The sequence below is a fragment of the Chrysochloris asiatica genome, unplaced genomic scaffold (assembly GCF_000296735.1).
Source record: "Chrysochloris asiatica unplaced genomic scaffold, ChrAsi1.0 scaffold00249, whole genome shotgun sequence".
Lineage (NCBI taxonomy): Eukaryota > Metazoa > Chordata > Mammalia > Afrosoricida > Chrysochloridae > Chrysochloris > Chrysochloris asiatica.
In genome coordinates this window covers 1417704-1422423 of record NW_006408767.1, presented here as the reverse complement: position 1 = coordinate 1422423, position 4720 = coordinate 1417704, and the positions used below count along the sequence as shown (strand labels likewise).

The 4720-nt window shown below is 37.6% G+C and overlaps 1 pseudogene; it reads left to right on the top strand.

Moving 5' to 3' along the window:
* Positions 1-2449: 2449 nt before the first annotated feature.
* LOC102839411 lies at positions 2450-3039 on the top strand (annotated as a pseudogene).
* The last annotated feature ends 1681 nt before the right edge of the window (positions 3040-4720 follow it).

Below are 4720 nucleotides of genomic sequence, written 5' to 3'. Positions count from 1 at the left end.
GTGAAGAGGACTTAAAATACTTATTGATAAAGATCAAAGGCCACAGTCTTCGGTGTGGGTTGCACCTCAATGTAAAGAAAACAAAAATCCTCACCACTGGACCAATAAATAACATCATGGTAAATAGAGAAAATATTAAAGTTGTCAAAAACTTCATTTTGGTTGGATGCACTATCAACATTCATGGAAACAGCAGTCAAGAAATCGAAGGACATATTGTATTAGGCAAATCTGCTGCGCATGATCTCTTTAAAGCATTCTAGAGCAAACATGTCAGTTTGAGTACAAGGAGCACCTGACCCAATCCGTGGTATTTTCACTAGCCTCATATGCATGTGAAAGTTAGACAACGAGTATGGAAGACTGTACAACTGATGCATTTGAGTTTATGGTTTCAGAGAATAATATTAAAAGTATCATAAACTGCCAGAAGAATGAACAAATCTAGTTGGAGGAAGAACAGCCAGAATGTTCCTTAGAATCCAGAATGGAGAGACTTTGTATATCATACTTCAGACGTGTTATCAGGTGAGGGCAGTCCCTGGAGAAGGACATCATGCTCAGTAAAGTGGACGGTCAGTGAAAAGAGGAAGACCCCAACGAGATGAACTGACATAGAAGTAGCAGCAATTGGTTTAAGTTGAACAACAAGTGTGAGAATGAAACAGGACCAGGAAGTGTTTTGTTCTTCTGAGCATAGGGTTGCTATGTGACGGAACTGACTCAATGGCACCGAACAACAACAACCAACACTCATAGAAGTAGCAGAAGTCAGAAAATCAAATGGCAAATTACATTAGACAAATCTGCTGTACAAAACCTCTTCAAAGTGTTCAAGAGCAGATATTTCGTTTGAGGACTAAGGTGCCTGACCCAAGCCATGGTATTTTCAGTTGTTTCTTATGCATCTGAAAGTTTGACAATGAATAAAGAAGACCATAGAAAATTTTATGCATTTGAATTATGATGTTGGATAAAAATATTGAAAGTACCATTTGACTGTCAGAAGTACAAACAAATCTGTGTTGGAAGAAATGCAGCCAGAATGCACCTTAGAAGCCAAGATGGGGAGACTTTATCTCTACACTTTGGACATATTATCAGGAGGGCTCAATACCAGGAGAATGACATTGTGCTTGGTAAAATGGAGGGTCAGTGAAAAAGATGAAGACCCTCAAAGAGATGTAATTGACACAATGGCAGCTGCAATGGTCTCAGACCTAACAATCGTGATGTTTCATCCTGTTGTGTATGGGGTCGCTATGAGTTGGAACTGGCTTGACAAAAACTACTTTGAGGAGGTAGCGCTACCCTTGTTATATTTTGAGTGCCTTCCAACCTGAGGGGCTTATCTTTTGACACGAGAAAGATGTTTACTAATGCTTTATTGAGTATACAAAGGCTTTAGACTGCATGGATCATGACCAGTTATGGATAACATGCAAAGAATCAGTATTCCTGAACATTTAATTGTGCACATGAGGAACGTTTGTACAAGTCAGTTATATGAAAAGAACAAGGGGACACTGAATGGTTTAAAATAAGGAAATGTATGCACCAGTGTTATACTCTTTCACCATACTTATTCATTCTGTATGCTGAGAGAATAATCCAAGAAGCTGGATTATATGAAGAAAAACATGGCATCAGGATTTGAGGAAGACTCATTACAACCTGCGATATGCAGATGATACAACCTTGCTTGCTGGAAGTGAAGAGGACTTAAAATACTTACTGATGAAGATCAAAGATTATAGCCTTCAGTATAGATTGCACTTCAGTGTAAAGAAAAACAAACATTCTCAACACTGGATCAATAAATAACTCATGGTAAATGGAGAAAATATTGAAGTGGTCAAAGACTTCCCTTTTTCTTGGATCCATCATCACTGATGGAAGCAGCAGTCAAGAATATTGCATTAGGCAAATTTGCCACACAAGACCTTTTTAACGTATTCAAGAACAAAGACATCAGTTTAAGGTGTGCTAAGGTACGCAGAGGAGCTCTGGTAGCGTAGTGGTTACAAATTGGTCTGCAAACCATAAAGTCAGCAGTTCGAAACTACCAGCTGTTCCACAGGAGAAAGATGAGGCTTTCTGTTCCCATAAAGATTTACAGCCTTGGAAACCCTGTACAGGGTCGCTATGAGTTGGAACCGACTCCACGGCACATAACAACAACAAGGTGTGCTTGACCCAAATCATAGTATTTTCAATTGCTTCATATGCATGTGAAAGTTGGACAATGAGTACGGAAGACTGTAGAAGAAATGATGTATCTGAGTTATGGTGTTGGAGAAGAATATTGAACGTACCATGGACTACAAGAAGAACAGAAAATTTGTATTAGGAGAGGTGCCATGCTGAGATGCTAGGTTCCAGTGTCTGGTTTTCTCACCAGCAACAGTGCCCTAGAATCACTACCTTGTGGCTGTGGTGCAGGAACTACATGTCAGCTGCCCCGACAAAGCCTCCTATCTCCTACGCTAAGAACACTTGTAAAGACACATGTCCATACTGTTTCCAGTTGCTGGTACTGGAAAACCCTAAGTGCATCTCAATCCCAAGCCTAGACGGACACCCAAATTACAGAGACTTCTTAATCCAGAGCAAAAGCTTATACATTCAGTTTTAGAGAAGCAAAAATTGTAAAAAAGTACAAAGACTCCAAAAATGAATTGTTGATTGCTTGTAAAATATGCAATTGAATCGTCAGACATCAAGGTAACAGTAGAAACTTTCTATAATCATTCAAGAGCAATTCTAGCACTCCTTCAACTAAATCCACTCTGAAGACACCAGCGAGAAAGACTCTTGAGTTCTGCAAAGTGAAATCACGATATGCCTGGATCTAAAGGCAAGGGTCTTGCTTTGATTTTCTGAACAGCTACATCTGAACAGTCAATATCCACTTTTTCTTCCTCAAAGAATATGAGCAAAACAAAGAAACACTTCTCTCAACTAAAAATGTTGCTTAGTCAGCCAGAATCCCAAAAGACCCCAAATATGGACTTTAGAAATTGATTGTCTTTTCTGTAAGGACAGATTTTCAAAATAAGAAATATCTAATGGAGTCCTGGTGTGGCGCTGTGGGATAAAGCATTGGACCTCAAAGGCAGTTTGAACCACAAGGTAGGTGGTTCAGACTCACCAGCCGCTCCTTATACAGGATTGTTATGAGTTGGAACTGACTCAACAACACTTAACAACAACAACAACAACAACAAATGCAGTTTCTGAAACTAAAGATAATCAGAAAAACAATATTTTTAACTTTATTTCTTTCTGTAATACATGACTACCAGGACTAAGAACAAACTTTCCTTGGTATCCTTCAGTGTTTTGGGGGAAGATACCTTATTGGAATGAATAACTAAATACCTACTTTCCAAGGTGATTGTTGGTAACAAAAAAAACATAATAAAAGGTCTTTTGAAGTAATAAAGATATATATGGATATAGATGGGAATTTTACAGTCCTCGTGTGGTGCCATGGGTTAATGCACTGAACTGCAAGGTTGATTTGAGCTGCAAGGTTGGCGGTTCAAACTCATCAGCTGCTCTTCTGAAAGTTAGAACTTAACAACAACTCCCTTAGCTAGAAGTTTTCATTATTTATGTTAGGTTTTTTCTCCAAAGGAAACTGAGAACTTTTTGAGTTCTATGAATTTGTGAAGCTCTTTAGTCTTTGTAGCATCTATAGTCTTATTGCTAATACAAAAAAAAAATCAAGTCCACATGTCTCTGTGTCTCCACAATCATCTGTATATATCAGTAAGATCTGAACATTATTATTATTTTATGAATGCACCGCAGTTTATTTATCCATTCTTCAAATGACAGACACTGGCACTGCTTTGTTTTTGATTATTATGAGTCAAGCTGCTGTGTACATTTTTTTTGGCTTTTTGTTGTGAATTGAGTGCAATTTTGTAGATATAGGGTCATCTGTTTTGATTGAGCAGGTCATACACTATGATTCATCTCAATGATTGCAATGCCCTCTAAGGATCTGAGACTTACTCCTATTTTGAGTACAAAAGTAAATAACTGGAGCATTCTTGATTATATATAGTTTAATAAGATAAAGAAATTTCCATTTTTACAATTTTCGATTGCTCATATAGTAATATTTCACCTTAATTGACATTTTAATTTACTCTGGTGAAGATTTATTTCTAAGTCTAAAAACAACATCAGAACACAAAATAATAACTGTTTAGCTACCTTAAATCTTTTCTCAAACATAGACACACATGTTGTTTTTTTTTTACAATGATAAGCAGGTTGTCTTTAACCAATCTTTTAAAAAAGCTCTTTATTAAATAAATGATATAGAAACTTTGAACTATTAAAATAAAATTTTGTGTTGGAAGAAGTATAGCCAGAATGCTCCTTAGAAGTCAGGTCTGTGAGACTTAACCTGTCATACTTGGGACATATGATCAGAAGGGATCAGTCGCTGGGGTATCATACTTGGTAAAGTGAAGGGTCAGAGATAAAGAGGAAGACCCCCCAATGAGATTAATTGATCAAGTGGCAGCATCAATGGCATCAAGTGTAAACACACAGTTGTGATGATGGCACAGGAGTGGGCAGTGTTTCGTTCTGTTGTGCATAGGGTATCTATGAGTTGGAACTGACTCGCTGTCACCCTGAGATAGGAAACAATGCCCCACCACAAGTTCTGTGGTCTTGATTTTCTTGTTTCTTTAAGACT